General features: G+C 53.1%; 1 protein-coding gene across 5 annotated transcripts in view; it reads left to right on the forward strand.

Annotated features, from left to right (window-relative positions):
* LOC122560263 (PHD finger protein 20) overlaps positions 1-20,377 on the forward strand; it is a 93,222-nt gene that overhangs the window by 1,100 nt on the left and 71,745 nt on the right. The window lies entirely within an intron of this gene.

Consider the following 20,377-nt stretch of genomic DNA (forward strand, 5'->3'; position numbering starts at 1 on the left):
ACACACTCCCTACCCACTCCCCCCCGGTACACACCTTCCTGGTAAATACACCATCCCCGGGTACACACTCCCTACCCACCCTCCCGGGTACACACCTTCCTGGTAAGTACCCCATCCCCGGGTACACACCTTCCTGGTAAGTACCCCATCCCCGGGTACACACTCCCTACCCACTCCTCCCCTGGGTACACACCTTCCTGGTAAATATCCTACCCACCCCCCCGGGTACACACCTTCCTGGTAAATACCCCATCCCTGGGTGTACACCTTCCTGGTAAATATCCTACCCCCTGGGTACACACCTTGCTGGCAAATATCCTACTCCCCCCGGGTACACACATTCCTGGTAAATACCACACCCCTGGGTACAAACTCCCTACCCACCCACCGGGTACACACCTTCCTGGTAAATATCCTACCCCCCCCCCCCCCCACCCCCGGGTACACACTCCCTACCCACCGCCCGGGTACACACCTTCCTGGTAAATATCCCATCCCCCGGGTACACACCTTCCTGGTAAATATCCCATCCCCCGGGTACACACCTTCCTGGTAAATACCCCACCCCCAGGAACACACATCCTACCCAAGCCCCGGACACACCTTCCTGGTAAATACCCGGACCACCTGGGTAAATACCCCCTTCCGGGTAAATACCCCCCCAACCGTACAAAACCCTTCTCCAAGTACTTATTCGGCTCCCTCGCTAAATACCCCACCAAGTATACAACCCCCCCTCCCCCGCAAACACACCCACCGAGTAACCCCCACCACAGAAATACCTTCCAGTAAACAAACCCCACGTCACCCCCCGTCCCCCAGTAAACAATCCCCACGTCACCCCCCGTCCCCCAGTAAACAATAACACGTCAACCCCCGTCCCCCAGTAAACAACCCCACCTCACCCCACCGTCCCCAGTAAACAACCCCACCTAAACCCCCCGTCCCCCAGTAAACAATAACACGTCACCCCCCCGTCCCCCAGTAAACAACCTCACGTCACCCCCACGTCCCCCAGTAAACAACCCCACGTCACCCCCGCGTCGCCCAGTAAACAACCCCACGTCACCCCCGCGTCCCCCAGTAAACAACCCCACGTCACCCCCGCGTCGCCCAGTAAACAACCCCACGTCACCCCCGCGTCCCCCAGTAAACAACCCCACGTCACCCCCGCGTCCCCCAGTAAACAACCCCACGTCACCCCCCCGTCATCCAGTAAACAACCCCACCGTCCCCAGTAAAACAACCCCACCTCACCCCCCCGCCCCCCAGTAAAACAACCCCACCTCACCCCCCCGTCCCCCAGTAAAACAACCCCACCTCACCCCCCCGTCCCCCAGTAAAACAACCCCACCTCACCCCCCCGTCCCCCAGTAAAACAACCCCACCTCACCCCCCCGTCCCCCAGTAAACAATAACACGTCACCCCCCCCGTCTCCCAGTAAACAACCCCACGTCACCCCCACCCCGTCCCCAGTAAACAACCCCATGTCACCCCCACGTGACCCCAGTAAATGACCCCACGTCACCCCCCGGTGACCCCAGTAATCGACCCCACGTCACCCCCCGGTGACCCCAGTAAACGACCCCACGTCACCCCCCGGTGACCCCAGTAAACGACCCCACGTCACCCCCCGTGACCCCAGTAAACAAACCCACGTCACCCCCACCCCGTCCCCAGTAAACAACCCCATGTCACCCCCCCGTGACCCCAGTAAACGAACCCACACCACCCCCCTGTGACCCCAGTAAATGACCCCACGTCACCCCAGTAAACGACCCCACGTCACCCCCCCCGTGACCCCAGTAAACGACCCCACGTCACCCCCCGGTGACCCCAGTAAACGACCCCACGTCACCCCCCGTGACCCCAGTAAACAAACCCACGTCACCCCCACCCCGTCCCCAGTAAACAACCCCATGTCACCCCCCCGTGACCCCAGTAAATGACCCCACGTCACCCCAGTAAACGACCCCACGTCACCCCCCCGTGACCCCAGTAAACGACCCCACGTCACCCCCCCATGACCCCAGTAAACAACCCCACGTCACCCCCCCGTGACCCCAGTAAACAACCCCACGTCACCCCCCCGTGACCCCAGTAAACAAACCCACCTCACCGCCCCCCAGTGTTCCCCAGTAAACAAACCCACCTCAACCCCACCCGTGTCCCCCAGTAAACAAACCCACCTCACCCCCCCGTGTCCCCCAGTAAACAAACCCACCTCACCCCCCCGTGTCCCCCAGTAAACAAACCCACCTCACCCCCCCGTGTCCCCCAGTAAACAAACCCACCTCACCCCCCCGTGTCCCCCAGTAAACAAACCCACCTCACCCCCCCTCCATGTCCCCCAGAAAACAAACCCACCTCACCCCCCGTGTCCCCCAGTAAACAAACCCACCTCACCCCCCCCGTGTCCCCCAGTAAACAAACCCACGTCACCCCCCCGTCCCCCAGTAAACAAACCCACGTCACCCCCCCGTCCCCCAGTAAACAAACCCACGTCACCCCCCCGTCCCCCAGTAAACAAACCCACGTCACCCCCCCCGTCCCCCAGTAAACAACCCCACGTCACCCCCCCGTCCCCCAGTAAACAAACCCACGTCACGCCCCCCTTGTCCCCCAGTAAACAACCTCACGTCACCCCCGCGTCCCCCAGTAAACAACCCCACGTCACCCCCCCTGAGCCCCGTAAACAAACCCACCTCACCGTCCCCCAGTGTTCCCCAGTAAACAAACCCACCTCACCCCCCCCCGTGTTCCCCAGTAAACAAACTCACCTCACCCCCCCCCCCGTGTCCCCCAGTAAACAAACCCACGTCACCCCCCCCGTGACCCTAGTAAACAACCCCACGTCACCCCCCCTGAGCCCAGTAAACAAACCCACCTTACCCCCCCCCCAGTGTTCCCCAGTAAACAAACCCACCTCACCCCCCCCCCGTGTCCCCCAGTAAACAAACACACCTCACCCCCCCCCGTGTCCCCCAGTAAACAAACCCACCTCACCCCCCCCCGTGTTCCCCAGTAAACAAACCCACCTCACCCCCCCCGTGTCCCCCAGTAAACAAACCCACCTCACCCCCCCCCCGTGTCCCCCAGTAAACAAACCCACCTCACCCCCCCCCGTGTCCCCCAGTAAACAAACCCACCTCACCCCCCCGTGTCCCCCAGTAAACAAACCCACGTCACCCCCCCCCCGTGTCCCCCAGTAAACAAACCCACCTCACCCCCCCGTGTCCCCCAGTAAACAAACCCACGTCACCCCCCCCCGTGTCCCCCAGTAAACAAACCCACGTCACCCCCCCCCCCGTGTCCCCCAGTAAACAAACCCACGTCACCCCCCCCCCCGTGTCCCCCAGTAAACAAACCCACGTCACCCCCCCCCCCCCCCCCCCCCCCCGTGTCCCCCAGTAAACAAACCCACCTCACCCCCCGTGTCCCCCAGGAAACAAACCCACCTCACCCCCCGTGTCCCCCAGGAAACAAACCCACCTCACCCCCCCCCCCCCCCGTGTCCCCCAGTAAACAAACCCACCTCACCCCCCGTGTCCCCCAGAAAACAAACCCACCTCACCCCCCGTGTCCCCCAGTAAACAAACCCACCTCACCCCCCCCCGTGTCCCCCAGTAAACAAACCCACGTCACCCCCCCGTCCCCCAGTAAACAAACCCACGTCACCCCCCCGTCCCCAAGTAAACAAACCCACGTCACCCCCCCGTCCCCCAGTAAACAAACCCACGTCACCCCCCCCGTCCCCCAGTAAACAAACCCACGTCACCCCCCCCGTCCCCCAGTAAACAACCCCACGTCACCCCCCCCGTGTCCCCCAGTAAACAAACCCACGTCACCCCCCCCCCGTGACCCCAGTAAACAAACCCACGTCACGCCCCCCTTGTCCCCCAGTAAACAACCTCACGTCACCCCCGCGTCCCCCAGTAAACAACCCCACGTCACCCCCCCTGAGCCCAGTAAACAAACCCACCTCACCGTCCCCCAGTGTTCCCCAGTAAACAAACCCACCTCACCCCCCCCCGTGTCCCCCAGTAAACAAACACACCTCACACCCCCCGTGTCCCCCAGTAAACAAACCCACCTCACCCCCCCCCCGTGTTCCCCAGTAAACAAACCCACCTCACTCCCCCCCCGTGTCCCCCAGTAAACAAACCCACCTCACCCCCCCCGTGTCCCCCAGTAAACAAACCCACCTCACCCCCCCCGTGTCCCCCAGTAAACAAACCCACGTCACCCCCCCCCCGTGTCCCCCAGTAAACAAACCCACCTCACCCCCCCCCCCCGTGTCCCCCAGTAAACAAACCCACCTCACCCCCCCGTGTCCCCCAGTAAACAAACCCACGTCACCCCCCCCCCCCGTGTCCCCCAGTAAACAAACCCACGTCACCCCCCCCCCCCCCCCGTGTCCCCCAGTAAACAAACCCACGTCACCCCCCCCCCCCCCGTGTCCCCCAGTAAACAAACCCACCTCACCCCCCGTGTCCCCCAGGAAACAAACCCACCTCACCCCCCGTGTCCCCCAGGAAACAAACCCACCTCACCCCCCCCCCCCCCCCGTGTCCCCCAGTAAACAAACCCACGTCACCCCCCCGTGTCCCCCAGTAAACAAACCCACGTCACCCCCCCGTATACCCCAGTAATCAAACTCACCTTACCCACCCGTATACCCCAGTAATCAAACTCACCTTACCCACCCCCCCCCCGTGTCCCCCAGTAAACAAACACACCTCACCACCCCGTCCCCCAGTAAACAACCCCATGTCACCCCCGTCCCCCAGTAAACAACCCCATGTCACCCCCGTCTCCCAGTAAACAACCCCACGTCACTCCCCGCCCCCGTGTCCCCCAGTAAACAAACCCACGTCAACCCCCCGTGACCCCAGTAAACAACCCCACGTCACACCCCGTGTCCCCCAGTAAACAAACCCACGTCACCCCCCGCCCCCGTGTCCCCCAGTAAACAAACCCACGTCACCCCCCCCATGTCCCCCAGTAAACAAACCCACGTCAACCCCCCGTGACCCCAGTAAACAACCCCACGTCACACCCCGTGTCCCCCAGTAAACAAACCCACGTCACACCCCCCCGTGTCCCCCAGTAAACAAACCCACGTCACCCCCCCCCGTGACACCAGTAAACAAACCCACGTCACCCCCCCGTGTCCCCCAGTAAACAAACCCACGTCACACCCCCCCGTGTCCCCCAGTAAACAAACCCACGTCACACCCCCCCGTGTCCCCCAGTAAACAAACCCACCTCACCCCCCCCCGTGACACCAGTAAACAAACCCACGTCACCCCCCCCCGTGTCCCCCAGTAAACAAACCCACGTCACACCCCCCCGTGTCCCCCAGTAAACAAACCCACCTCACCCCCCCCCGTGACACCAGTAAACAAACCCACGTCACCCCCCCCCGTGTCCCCCAGTAAACAAACCCACGTCACCCCCCCCGTGACCCCAGTAAACAAACCCACGTCACCCCCCCCGTGACCCCAGTAAACAAACCCACGTCACCCCCCCCGTGTCCCCCAGTAAACAAACCCACGTCACCCCCCCCCCGTGTCCCCCAGTAAACAAACCCACGTCACCCCCCCCGTGACCCCAGTAAACAAACCCACGTCACCCCCCCGTGACCCCAGTAAACAAACCCACGTCACCCCCCCCCGTGACCCCAGTAAACAAACCCACGTCACCCCCCCCCGTCACACCAGTAAACAAACCCACGTCATCCCCCCCGTGTCCCCCAGTAAACAAACTCACCTCACCCCCCCGTGTCCCTAGTAAACAAACACACCTCACCCCCCCCCCCCGTGTCCCCCAGTAAACAAACCCACCTCACCCCCCCCGTGTCCCCCAGTAAACAAACCCACCTCACCCCCCCCCCCGTGTCCCCCAGTAAACAAACCCACGTCACCCCCCCCGTGTCCCCCAGTAAACAACCCCACGTCAACCCCCCGTGTCCCCCAGTAAACAACCCCACGTCAACCCCCCCGTGTCCCCCAGTAAACAAACCCACGTCACCCCCCCCCGTGTCCCCTAGTCAACAAACCCACCTCACCCCCCCCGTGTCCCCCAGTAAACAAACCCACCTCACCCCCCCCCCCGTGTCCCCCAGTAAACAAACCCACCTCACCCCCCCCCCCCCCCCCCCCGTGTCCCCCAGTAAACAAACCCACCTCACCCCCCCCGTGTCCCCCGGTAAACAAACACACCTCACCCCCCCCGTGTCCCCCAGTAAACCACCCCACGTCACCCCCCCCCCCCAGTGTCCCCCAGTAAACAAACCCACCTCACCCCCCCCCCCGTGTCCCCCAGTAAACAAACCCACGTCACCCCCCTATGTCCCCCAGTAAACAAACCCACCTCACCCCCCCCATGTCCCCCAGTAAACAAACCCACCTCACCCCCCCCATGTCCCCCAGTAAACAAACCCACCTCACCCCCCCCCATGTCCCCCAGTAAACAAACCCACCTCACCCCCCCATGTCCCTCAGTAAACAAACCCACCTTACCCCCCCATGTCCCTCAGTAAACAAACCCACCTCACCCCCCCATGTCCCCCAGTAAACAAACCCACCTCACCACCCCATGTCCCTCAGTAAACAAACCCACCTCACCCCCCCATGTCCCCCAGTAAACAAACCCACCTCACCACCACCCCCAAGTAAATACCCCCCTTCCCGTGTACAAATGCACAATACAGTCGTAGAGTCCTACAGCACAGAGACAGGCCCTTTGGCCCAAACTGGTCTGTGCTAACCACTAGCCCTCCGGTAAATGAATCCACAACCCTCCCCCCTCCCCCAAGTATCTCACACCACACAGTCAAACCTTACTCTGAGACCCCACTCTCCCAAACCATAGTCTGCCCAACCAGTTATCCCCTTCTCTCACCCCAACCCCCCACCTCACCCTCTCCCCACCTTGTTGACCTCCTCCCAACCCCCCCTCCTACCCCAATCCCACAGCCCTCTCCCCCACCCCTCACCCCCACCCCTCACCCCCACCCCTCACCCCCACCCCTCACCCCCACCCTCACCCCCTTACCCCCTTACCCCCTTACCCCCTCCCCCACCCCTCACCCCTCACCCCTCACCCCCTTACCCCCTTACCCCCCTACCCCCTTACCCCCTTCTCCTCAAACCCCTACCCCCTCCTGCGTAAACCTCTACAACACATTTGCTCTTTGCCCACACCCCTCTCCCTCCTCCCACCCCCAATTTCACACTCCTTCCTTCCCGCACCCTTTCCTTGTTGCCCCACCCCCACCCTATCCCCCAAACCCACACCAGTGCTCCTTCACCACCCAAGCCCCTCCTCCCACATTACCCACCCAACCCACATTACCCCTCCACCACACACAGCCCCTCGCTGCACGCAGACCCCTGTTATCTCCCTTCACGTAGATCTTATAAGACATGACTGACCATTTTTTTCCTCTTAACCTGCCCTGCCAAGTCCCCTTGTTAAAGGGGCTGTCACTTAACGTCGTTGCATATTGATGGGAAACTGCATCCCAAATATGAGTCACTTGGCTGAAAGGCCATCCTTTCAACCCATTCACCCCCCTTTTCCAGTAACCATGGGAATACCTTTACCCTGAGTGTTCATTCAACTCTCTATCTCCTCCAGCTGGAGCTCCTTCTGACAACTGTTTTTTATTCAGTTCCCTTTTGAGTGGTTTGTCGAAACTTGGTGGAAGGAAAGAAAAATTGCTTCCTCATCCCTTCCTCTCGTTCTTTTGCAAATCACTAAGTCTGTGAGCTCTGTTTACTGTCCAAACAGCTTCTCTTGTTTTAATCGTGATCTGTTTTACTCCAGTAAATGTCCTAGCTTTCAGTCCTTAGCCTCAGATTCCCCACTCTCTCTTTCCATAATTGATACCATTCTGCTGAATCGCTGTCCCCTCAGCAAGGCCTTGACATTACCTCGAGAATGTGATATATCTGTATTTATCACAAATCTGTTTGCTTTTCTATGTGGAGGAAAACGTTTTCTCTTCCTGATTGCTTCAAAGAAGGAACTTGCTGATACTTAAAAACAAGATATTTGCAGGGGAGAGAAACCAGTAGGATAGCAGGCAGTGGGTGATGGAGCTAATGGCCTCTTCCTTTATTTGAACATCATTTCTTCGTCACCAACGCTCCCTCCCCCAAAAAAAAGAAATCCCTAATCCGTCGACACCAGCTTCCCTCGGCAACACTGGGTTAGAAATATCAGACTTTGATCAATCCTTAGATTGCATTCTGCTGTTTCTCAAGATTGTAGCGCAGAGGCAGTCAAAGCCTCTCCCTCTGCGTGAGGATATATTACTCATGAGGGTTGGAGGCCCTCAGCAGCGTAGGAGATTTGCTCCTGGTGTTTTTGCAGTTGGGGGTTGTCCTTTTTGAGGGTAACCTTGCATCCACTTCGGTTTGTTGGATCGATGGTGGCGCATACCGGCTTCGCAGGAGGTGGTGCCTCGAGGGTTGGGTAGGCGAGGGTTGTTTGGATTCTAGATTAGAGTGGTGCTGGAAAAGCACAGCAGGTCAGGCAGCATCCAAGGAGCAAGAAAATCCTTGTTTGGAGGTTTGTGTGCTCTCCTCAACACCTCGCCATCGCCGCTGCACATTCCCAACGTGTGCTTGCTCCCGCCCTGGAAAACCCTCACTTATCTTGCTCGATCACAAGTCAGGCTTTCCTATGAGTCAGTCAGCGGTGATATTTGACTTCTTGAGGGAGAATTTGACGACGTCCCCAAGAGGTCGTCCTGAGAGGTTCCTGAAATGACTGAGGTTTTGTTAATTGGTGCAAGTATCTGGCACATCAGCATGTCCTGCCCGGTGGGGCTGGTTTGGAACAATTAGCCCATCAAGGAGTGGCTCAGTGGTTAGCACTGCTGCCTCACAGCACCAGGGACCCAGGTTCAATTCCAGCCTCGGGCGACTGACTGTGTGGAGTTTGCACATTCTCCTCGTGTCTGTGTGGTTTTCATCCGGGTGCTCCGGTTTCCTCCCACTGTCCAAAGATGTGCAGGTTAGGTGATTTGGCCATGCTAAACTACCCATAGCGTCGAGGGATGTGCAGATTAGCAGGTATTGAGAAGATTTGTAGCTCAGGTTGAGGTTCTGGATGTAGGTTTGCTCACTGAGCTGGAAGGTTCGTTTTCATCACCAATATCATCAACAGGCCTCCGAATGAAGCACTGATGGCATGGCCCGCTTTCTATTTATGTGTTTAGGTTTCCTTGTGTTGATGTCATTTCCTGTGGTGACATCATTTCCAGTGGTGATGCAATTTCCTATTCTTTTTCTCAGTGGTGGTAAATGGGATCCAAGTCAATGTATTTGTTGATAGAGTTCTGGTTGGAGTGCCATGCTAATAGGAATTCTCACACGTGTCTCTGTTTGGCTTGTCCTAAGGTGGATGTGTTGTCCCAGTCGAAGTGGTGTCCTCCCTCATCTGTATGTAAAGATACTACTGAGAGTGGGTCATGTCGTTTTGTGGAGATGCTGGAGATCAGAACTGAAAGTGTGTTGCTGGAAAAGCGCAGCAGGTCAGGCACATCCAAGGAGCAGGAGAATCGACGTTTCGGGCATGAGCCTTTCTTCAGGAATGAGGAAAGTATGTCCAGCAGGCTAAGATAAAAGGTAGGGAGGAGGGACTTGGGGGAGGGGCATTGGAAATGTGATAGGTGGAAGGAGGTCAAGGTGAGGGTGATAGGCCGGAGTGGGGGTGAGGGCAGAGAGGTCAGGAAGAAGATTGCAGGTCAAGAAGGCGGTGCTGAGTTCGAGGGATTTGACTGAGACAAGGTGGGGGGAGGGGAAATGAGGAAACTGGAGAAATCTGAGTTCATCCCTTGTGGTTGGAGGGTTCCTAGGCGGAAGATGAGGCGCTCTTCCTCCAGCCGTCGTGTTGCTATGGTCTGGCGATGGAGGAGTCCAAGGACCTGCATGTCCTTGGTGGAGTGGGAGGGGGAGTTGAAGTGTTGAGCCACAGGATGGTTTGGTTGGTTGGTCTGGGTGTCCCAGAGGTGTTCTCTGAATCGTTCCGCAAGTAGGCGGCCTGTCTCCCCAATATAGAGGAGGCCACATTGGGTGCAAATTCACCTGCACCTCCACACACACCATCTATTGCACCCGATGTGGCCGCCTTTATATTGGGGAGACAGGCCGCCTACTTGCGGAACGATTCAGAGAACACGTCTGGGACACCCAGACCAACCAACCCAACCACCCCGTGGCTCAACACTTCAACTCCCCTCCCACTCCTCCAAGGACATACAGGTCCTTGGACTCCTCCATCGCCAGACCATAGCAACACGACAGCTGGAGGAAGAGCACCTCATCTTCCGCATAGGAACCCTCCAACCACAAGGGATGAACTCGGATTTCTCCAGTTTCCTCATTTCCCCTCCCCCCACCTTGTCTCAGTCAAATCCCTCGAACTCAGCACCGCCTTCCTAACCTGCAATCTTCTTCCTGACCTCTCCGCCCCCACCCCCACCCCCACTCCCACTCCGGCCTAACACCCTCACCTTGACCTCCTTCCACCTATCGCATTTCCAATGCCCCTCCCCCAAGTCCCTCCTCCCTACCTTTTATCTTAGCCTGCTGGACACACTTTCCTCATTCCTGAAGAAGGGTTCATGCCTGAAACATCGATTCTTCGGCTCCTTGGATGCTGCCTGACCTGTTGCGCTTTTCCAGCAACACATTTTCAGCTCATGTCTTTTTGTGGCTAGTTGATGTTCATGTACCCTGGTGGCTAGTTTTCTGCCCATTTGTCCAATGTAGTGTTTGTTACAGTCCTTGCACGGTATTTTTTAAATGACATTAGTTTTGCTTGTTGTCTGTATAGGAGAAAGTGAGAGCTGCAGATGCTGGAGATCAGAGCTGGAAATGTGTTGCTGGAAAAGCGCAGCAGGTCAGGCAGCATCCAGGGAACAGGAGAATCGACATTTCGGGCATAAGCCCTTCTTCAGGAAAGGGTCTGCATAGGGTTTTTCAAGTTCATTAGCTGCTGTTTTAGTGTGTTGGTGGGTTTGTGGGCTACCATGATGCCAAGAGGTCTGAGTAGTGTGGCAGTAATTTCCGATGTGTCTTTGATGTCGGGGAGAGTGGTTTGCGTTTCTGGGCGCGTTTTGCCTGCTTGTTTGGGTTTGTTCCTCAGAAATCGGACTGTGTTCATTGGGTACCCATTCTTTTTGAATACACTTTAAAGGTGATTTTCCTCTGCTCTGCACAGTAGTTCCTCTGTGTTGCAGTATGTTGTGGCTTGTTGAAATAATGTTCTAATGTTCTAATGCAGCTTCATTGTAGTCTGTATGTGTTGTTTTCCAGTAGACGCTGGTTTGAAGTTCCCCATTGGCTGTTCACTCTACTGATTCATCTAGGAATGGCAATTTGTTGTTGTTTTCTTCCTCTTTAGTGAATTTTTTGCCAGAAAGGGTATTATTGATGGTCTTGAAGGTTTCCTCAAATTTGTTTCGTTTAGTGATGACAAAGGTGTCATCCACGTAGCGGACCAATGGTTGGCAGAGCTGTTTGTTTGAGTCTCTGTATTGCAGCCTCTGCTAAGATCCCTGATATCGGAGATCCCATGGGTGTTCCATTGGTTTGTCTGTAAGTTTAGTTGTTGAAGGTGAAGTTGAATGTGTAGGTTAGATGAACTGCCTAGGTGCGTAAGCCATGTAAATACAGGGTTGCAGGGAGAGGGTGGGGAGTGGGTGTAGGTGGGATGCTACTTGAAGGGTTGGTGTGGACTCGATGGGCTGAATAGTCTGTAGTCACGCTGTCAAGATTCTATGTATGTAGGGCAGTTTGGCGTGGGGAAGGGAACTGCTGCTGAATATTTTCTGTGGCACCAGACGTGGATGCTGGGTCTGTTTGAGTGATTTGAGGTTTCAGTTTGTCCAAATCTCTTGCACCTTGCCTAGTTCCAGTTGGGGCCTTGTATAGTAATCCAACCACTTTCTCTTTAGTCGGCATGTCACCGTGACACGTATGTTTAGAGACCCTCTGTGGATTTGGAAGGGTTGAACTGTGTTGTGTAAGCACTTCCTTCCCGCTGGGCGGGAGTCCATGCTGTTTGAACATGTGTTTAACCGGATGAACGTGGGAGAGCAGAGTGGCCAAGTCAGCTGCAGTTTTCACTCTCCGTGAATTCCTAATCTCTGCCGAGTAATTTCCTTCAGGGAGTGCAGCCAACCAGGGCAAAAATGAGTTGTTGTCAAAAAAGAATGTTCCCAGTCATCAAAATTCCCCAAGATTCAAAAGAAAAACTGCAGGACAGAGGGAGGGACACCTCCACACTCAGTAGTGATGTGATGTCGAGCCAGAACCTCATTGAGTTTCTTCACCCCCCTCCCCCCCCACTACCCCAACCAACACCACCATCACCATGGCACAGGTGGGTATATTCTTGATTACCAAGGGGAGGGTGGGAGATTTCTCAGCGATATGCGAGACTGTAAAATGGAGGTTAAAATCAGATCAGCCTGAGCTTATTGTGTGGCGGAGCAGGCTCGAAGGGCCTGTGCTCATTCCGTGTCGGTATGGCGGATACACTCGCTGGTGTAGGTGATGTACTGACTGCCCGGTGAATAATAACCCCCTGGAAAAAATACCGGAGAAAGGTACCCCCCAGAAATGAGCCAGCCTACTATTGTATTGTAGCATTATATTGTAGGGGTGTCGTGGGTTTGGTTAGCACAGTTGGCGGGATGGCTGGTTTGCAGTGCAAGGCGATGCCAATAACGTGGGTTCAATTCCCACACCGGCTGAGGTTACCATCAATGCATCTCTGTCACAGCTCTCCCCTTTTCTGAGGTATGGTACCCTCCTGTTAAACCACCACCAGTCTTCTCTCTTTCTCTCTCTCTCTCTCTCTCTCGTCAGGTAGGATTTGCCGACTTTACCTTTTATTTGCAAGTTATCTGGAGATAAGGAGAGGCATTTGTGACAGGTTGCAAGGAGAGTAGTTTTTTGTTTGAAGTGAGCTGGCAGTAGTGTAGCACCTGGATGGGGTGATACGTCAGTATGGAGCAGATGCTGGAGAGCAGAGTCAAAGAGTGTGGCGCTGGAAAAGCACAGCTGCTCAGGCAGCATCCGGGGATCAGATTCTCTACATTGTGGGAACAGGCCCTTTGGCCCAACAAGTCCACGCCGACCCTCCGAAGAGTAACCCACCCACACCTGTTTCCTTCTGACCAATGCACCAAAAACTATGGGCAATTTAGCGTGGCCAATTCACCTGACTTGCACATCTCTGGACCGAGGAGCAGGAGAATCGAGTTGAAGTGCTTATGCTCAAAACGTCGACTCTCCTGCTCCTCGGGTGCTGCCTGACCAGCAGTGCTTTTCCAGCACCACACTCTTCAACTCTGATACTTCAGTACGTACAGTTGCTTAGCACCGTGAGTTAGTGCTTTGAGGCATTGGGCATGATGACAGGATAGTGGGACAAATTCAGTTTGCGATAATGGTCAGCATGGACTGGTTGGACCGAAGGTTCTGTTTCCCAGCTGTGTGACTGTATGACAAAAAGAACTGAAGGTCATTCTTCAGTTTGTTTAATAAATGCCATCTGATCCTACTGTAATGTCAGGTGTTTGTGGCTACTGTGTTCCCTGAGGGCATTCTGTTACCCAGTTGACTCTGGAATGTGTAAAATTGCTTATTGCTTTGCCTTACCAAATAACAATGACTTGCATTTGTATAAACTCTGTTTTAAAAGAAAACCTCAAAAGACACTTCACAGGAGCTCTTTGGACAGAATGGACTTTGAGTTGGGTCACTTGCTAATATCTCCTTTCCTGTGTCAGAAAGGTGGGTATTAAAAGTCTCACCGGAGGCGAGGTGGAGATGTAGAGCGGAATGAAGTCCTTAATTTAGAGCCTGGACACCAAAGGCACTGGATGAAGCAAACAGGAGATCCACCAGGTCAGGGTTGAGACTATGGGAGATTAGAGACAGGGAGGGGTTTGAGCAGGAGGCTGAGAATTTTAAAGTGCATGAACTGGGAGGTGATGTCGGTCAGTGAGTGATGGAGTGAACAAGATGTGGTGTGAGATAAGATGCGGGACAACAGAGTTAAGAATGATTCACATCGTGTACCATCTTCGGGGTGCACTGTGTCAACGAACTCAGCGTCCGTATCAGCGATCTCTCCCGGTGAACCGGACAACGGCAGAAGTTGCATGCCTTCCTAGTTCCCCTCCAAGCCACTCAGTGCCGTGTTGTGGAACTTTATTGTGTTCCTTCACTGTCGCCGGGTCCGAATCCTGCAGCTCCCTCCCTTGTGGTGCTCTGAGGCCGCCAGTACCGTAGGGAGTGCAGCTGTTCAAGAAAGTGGCTCACCACCATGTCTTCAAAGGAATGGGCAATAAATGATGGTCCACCTCTCCGGATAGATGCAAGGAGGGTGTTCCCGATGGTGGGTGTGTCCGGAACCAGGGGTCACGCTCTGAGGATTTGGGGAGGACCATTTTGAACAGAGGGGAGGAGACTACAAAGAGTGGTGAGCCTGTGAGATTCATTACACTGGATGTATTGATGCCCAAACACTGACTGTATTCAAGAGGTGGCTAGATATAGCTCTTTGGGCGAATGGGATCAAAGGTTATGGGAGAAAGCAGGATGAGGCTATTGGACGATCTGCCATGGTGAAGGGCCGAATGGCCTCCTCCTGCTCTTATCTTCTATGTTGCTATGAACAAACAGAAAATGGATGAGCTCAAGTTCAGAGAGGGCAAGCAGCTGGGCGAGCAGTGGACTAGTCAGTTCTGAAGGAGGGTCACTGGACCTGAAACGTTAACTCTGATCACTGTCCACAGACCTGCTGACATTTAGCAGCAATCTTGATTTTGTTTCAGATTTCCAGCATCTGCATTTCTTTTAGTATTTTTGGACTAGAGTGTTGATGCAACAGAAACCCTTAGGTCAGAGTGTTTGATGTAAGCACTGAATTTTGGTGGAGCATGTTGCTAGCTAGTCACTTGGCTTTACTCATTCACGCTGGAATATGCAATCAGGAACTGCGTTTCTTCATCCACTCAGCAGTTGGCATGAATGTTGGCCGCTCAGCGCATAGCCATTATCATTCACTGGCTAACATGCTTAGCAAAAGCTAACATTGGATACCCAGGAGTTGAGTTTGCTTCCTTGATTAATAATATGCAAAGTGAAGCATACTGTTTCTCATTCAGACGGAATGATTACTGGGTGTGAGATTGTAATTCCAGAACAGTCAGCTCATCCATTGGATGGTAGAGCTGGGAAAGCAATCATTGAATGGTTGGCATCTGCTGGGGATTCACTCCTTTCCTGGTCTCCTAAGCGATGGAATTGAACCAGGATTACAGTTCAGGTATTTAGCTGGATTTTTATGTTTTGTCAGGGAGTTGGCAGTGCGCCCAGCAACGCAGTTTACCCAATGGTTCTCTATAAAGATTGTCCTGAGTGATGTGACTTTTGAAACCGTCACAACCAGTTTGGGAAGGGTTAAACTGTGTTGGCTTCAAAGATATTGACACTTGAGAGCTGGGCTTCCTCTCTGTCGTCAAGACAACTGCTCCCCCTCCTTGGATTGTTGCCCTCTGCCTCACCCTCCTAATTTACTGAAGCCCTCATCTGTCTTTGGTCCAGTTTTCATCTCCCCATCTCCCCCCTCAGTCTCCATGTCAAATTGTGCCTGAATGTACCAGGTGAAGCACCTTGCAATGTCGTACCACGTTGAAGGCGCTATGTAAATGGAACTCATGGTTAGTGAATGATATGTCCATTTTTAAGACAAAGGTTGACTTGTCTGGTTTTGGGTTTCTCAACTCAAGGGCAGCACAGTGGCTCAGTGGTTAGCACTGCTGCCTCACGGCGCCAGGGACCTGGGTTCAATTCCAGCCTCAGGCAGCTGTTGTGTGGAGTTTGCACATTCTCCCCGAGTCTGCGTGGGTTTCCTCCGGGTGCTCCGGTTTCCTCCCACAGTCCAAAGATGTGCAGGGTAGGTGGATTGGCCACGGGGAATGCAGGGTTAGGGTAGTGGGGCAGGTCTGGGTGGGATGCTGTTTGGAGGAACGGCGTGGAGTCGGGCTGAATGGCCTGTTTGCGCACTGTCGGCTTCTAAGATCCTATGAACCCTGGGCCTATCCTGAACGTTTCAATGCTGAACATGCATACATGCTGCGCAATAATATTTCTGGCATTGCTGCATATCTGATTGGAACTGGTTTGCATTTGAGTGCCAGTGAGCCCAGCTGCTGTTGCTGCTCTATCCAATACCTGCGTCAGTAGGAACCCAGTCAGCTCCGTCTGAGGCTCACACACTCTTGCACTTTGTTTTGCCGAGTTACAACATGGAGATAGTCCTCGGTCTGTGCTACTGTTTTATGTTCCATCTGATCCTTCATCTAATCACTCTATCTAAAACTATCACCTTCGGACACTTATCAAGTTCCCTGTCAAATGTATAGAATTACTACTGGACAGAAGAAGGCCATTCGGCCCATTCTAACCATACTGGTGCTGTACATGTAAAACTTGCATCCACTGCTCTGTGCAGGAGCACTTTCGAACTGTTCTTTGTTTAAAGACTCTTTTGTAGCAATTCCTTAATCACTTTTATTCGTGACTGTCAGGCTCCCCACAACTGAGAAACACCTTCTCTGTGTCTATCTTACTGATTTCCTTCTTAATTTAAAAGTCCATTATCATTCACTTCTCTGCTCTATGTGGAGGAAGGAACCTCAGGCCATTTAGCCCCTTGTGGAAAGTTTCAGCCTCTCAGTTTTTGGTATCTTCTTTGCAATTATTATCAGTTCGTTATTTGCAATCCACAGACCAGAACTGTGCATGGTGCCCCCAAGTGTGGCCTAACTATGTGGGATCCAAACTGGAGATTCCCCTCCAGTCAACTGTGATCCATAGAACCCCTACAGTGTGGAAGCAGGCCATTTGACCCATTGAGCCCTCACCGACCCTCCCACCCTGTCTCTGCAAACTCTGCACAGACAGTAGTCCAAGACTGGAATCGAACCTGGGTTTGTAGCGCTGTGAGGCAGCAGTGCTAACTGCTGAGCCACTGTGACCCCACCCCCCACCTCCCCCAAATAGTGGATAGATCAAATTTCATTGAAGGTTTCAGATTGCTGTTTTGCCTGGAGAAAGGAAGGTCACAAGGTGATTTGATGGATGTGCACAAAACCATAGTGGATGAAGACAGAATAAATGGGGGATGGGGGGGGTGGGGGGTGTACTGGTCCCGATTGATGGAAAGATCAAGAGCAAGGGGCAACAGATTTAGGGTAATCAGCAATGGTGCCACAAGGAAAAATGTTTTCTTGCAGTGAGTGGTCAGGAATGCACTGCCAGAGAGTGTGGTGGAAGTAGATTAATTCGAGAGAGAATTGGGTTATTATCTGAAAAGGAAGCGTGTGCAACATTACAGAGAGAAGGCAGGAGAGTGGCACAGGCTGAATCACTCCTTCAGAGAGCCAGCACAGGCACGATGGGCTGAATCTCCTCCTCCTGTTCTGTAACAGTCTGTGTGCTAGGAAGAGAGGAGGTTAGCTGAAGGATTTGAGATCAGAGCGAGCTATTTTTAGGCTGGAGTGGTTGGCGACAGATCAGTGCGGAAAACAATTTTTTTGATCGAGAAGCATTTTATTTCACTGCGTGTCTTCATCAGTAGGTTCCCTTCATCGTGTGAACTGTCGGCAGGGCCAGCATTACTGCCCTTTTCTGTGCTTTGGAGATTCGTTTCCAACCATGTAGCTGATAAATGGTACTGTTGTATTGCTAGGAAGAGGAGGCCCATGGGGACAGCGAGTAACAAACTGCCCATGGTTTTTCAGCCTCGAGGGTGACTCCTTGGTAAACTGATTGCCTGTGACCTTTATTGAAACGTACATCACAGGGGAGACGCAGAGAGGTTGTCTCCCCTTGTGGGAGAGTCTGGAGACCAGTGGGCAGGGTCTCAGAACAAGGGGGCTGGCCACTTAAGACAGAAATGAGGAAATTCTTCTTCTCTGAGGGTAGCGATTCTGTGGAAACTTTCACCGATGGCTGGCTCATTTAGCATAGTCAAGGTGGAGGTTTATGGATTTTCAATCTGTAAGGATTATGCGGAAAAGGCAGAAAGTGGAGGTGAGGGTTATCAGCTCAGTCATAGTATCTTTGAATGATGGAGCTGACTCGATGGGCTGAATGGCCTGCTTCTGTTCCCATGTTTCCTGGTCTGACAGCTTATGTTGTGATTGGGATTAGTTTCACAGCATAGTTTGTACTAACACCCTCCAATCTCTCTGTTCTGTAGGAGAGATTTTTATTCATTCACAGCATGTGGGTATCACTCTCTGGGCCTGTATTGATTGCCCTGTCCCTAGTTGTCTTTGAGATGGTGGTGGTGAGCTGCCTTCTTGAACAGCTGCAGTCTGAGGGTGTTGCCAGGGTTGGAGGGTTTGAGCTATAGGCAGAGGCTGAATAAGCTGGGGCTGTTTTCCCTGGAGTGTCGCAGGCTGAGGAGTGACCTTATCGAGGTTTTTCAAATCATGAGGGGCATGGATAGGGTAAATAGACAAGGTCTTTTCCCTGGGGTGGGGGAATCCAGAACTCGAGGGGAAAGATATAAAAGGGACCTCAGGGGCAACTTTTCACTCTGAGGGTGGTACGTGTATGGAATGAGCTGCCAGAGGAAGTGGTGGAGGCCGTTACAATTACAGCATTTTAAAAGGCATCTGGATGGGTAAATGAATAGGAAGGATTCAGAGGGGTATGGGCCAAGTAGTGGCAAATGGGATTAGACCAGGTTGGGATATCTGGTCGTCCTGGACGAGTTGGATCGAAGGGTCTGTTCCTGTGTTGTACGTCTCTGACTCTCTGTGCTGTTGGTAGACCTGCAGTGCGGTTAGGGAAGGAGTTCAGGATTTTGACCCAGTGACATTTTCCAGGTCCAGTTGGCGAGTAGCTGAGAAAGGAATATGAAGATGATGGTGTTTCCTTGTATCTGGTAGTAGTGGCTGTGGGTTTGGAAGGTACTGTTTAAGTAGCCTCTTTTATTTGGAAGCCTTGCTGTAGTTTCACTTATGAGCTTACCTTGTAGAGCCTCTTGGATAATGATGATGTGTTCACAGTGTGAATGTTAGGTGAATAATTTGAAATAAAGACAGAGAATCTGGAGAAACTCATCAGGTCTAGCAGCATTTGTGGGAAGAGAAACATTTCAAATATGAATCTTCAGAACCTGTAGATAATTTACCTGTTTAGCGCCCTACTTAAATAGACTCATCTGAGGGAATAGACTGCTGTAAAATGATCTGTATGCCTGGAGGGGGCGATGGTGTCACAGTGATAATATTACTGTACTAACAACCCAGCGAATTACTAACTAATGGCAGCTGGTGGGATTCCAGTTCACTGAATAAGTCTGAAATGAACATTCCTTTCGATATTGGTGACTGTGAAACTATAACCAACTGTTATAAAAGTCCATACGTAGATGGCCTTGTGGTGCAGTGATCGTATTTGTAACTCGGGGCCAGAAGATATGGGTTCAAGGAGTTTTGTAATGTGTCCCAGCAGGTGATTTGAAATAACTAAAATTCTCTCTGTCTGTTTTGTTAATGTACTTAAGGGAAGGAAGTTTGCCATCCTTACCCTGTCTGACCTACATGTGACTCCAGACCCACATCACTGTGGTCGACTGTTAACTGCCCTCTGGGCAATTAGGGATGGGCACCACATGCAGGCCTTCTCAATGCTGCACACATTCCATGTTAGAATAAAGACAAAAATGTCCCATACCATTAGGCTCATGCCAGATGTCCGACTTCCTGATTGACAGAGCGATGTCGATAGTTCAATCATACATACGTGTGAGACTTTCCCCACTCTGCACTCTGACCATTGCCTGGAGGGAGGTGCTGCGTCAGGCCTGAGGGGAGTTGACTTTGTTCTGCTGTGCGTTTGCTCGTGATCAAGTCCCCAGAAGGTGCCAGAGAACCCTCACTCTGACCCCGAGTTAGTTAGAATAGGTTTCTGTGCGTAAGTATTAAACCGAAATGAGTCAGAAACCTCCCAAATCTTGTACTTTAAGGGACATTTTTAGAGAGACACACACACATAGATATGAATTTCAAATTTCCCAGGAATTCCCCTTGGATTGAGCTGTGTAACTCCAGCTTGGCATGACTCTACCGATCACAAATGATGAGATAAGATCATAGATTACAGTCTGTTCTGATACAACGCGGTAGTTCGGTTCCCATGCATTCCCACCTTATAAGAAATTTGCATAACAGCAGCACCATTTATACCAGCGGGATTGTGGAAATTCCAAAGCATCTTGACAGCCACACATTTCTCAATCAGCGGTCCAACTGTTGCAGTGTAG

This window comes from Chiloscyllium plagiosum, unplaced genomic scaffold (genome assembly GCF_037043375.1).
Source record: "Chiloscyllium plagiosum isolate Xiang-an unplaced genomic scaffold, Cpla_swu_hap1 HiC_scaffold_15, whole genome shotgun sequence".
NCBI lineage: Eukaryota > Metazoa > Chordata > Chondrichthyes > Orectolobiformes > Hemiscylliidae > Chiloscyllium > Chiloscyllium plagiosum.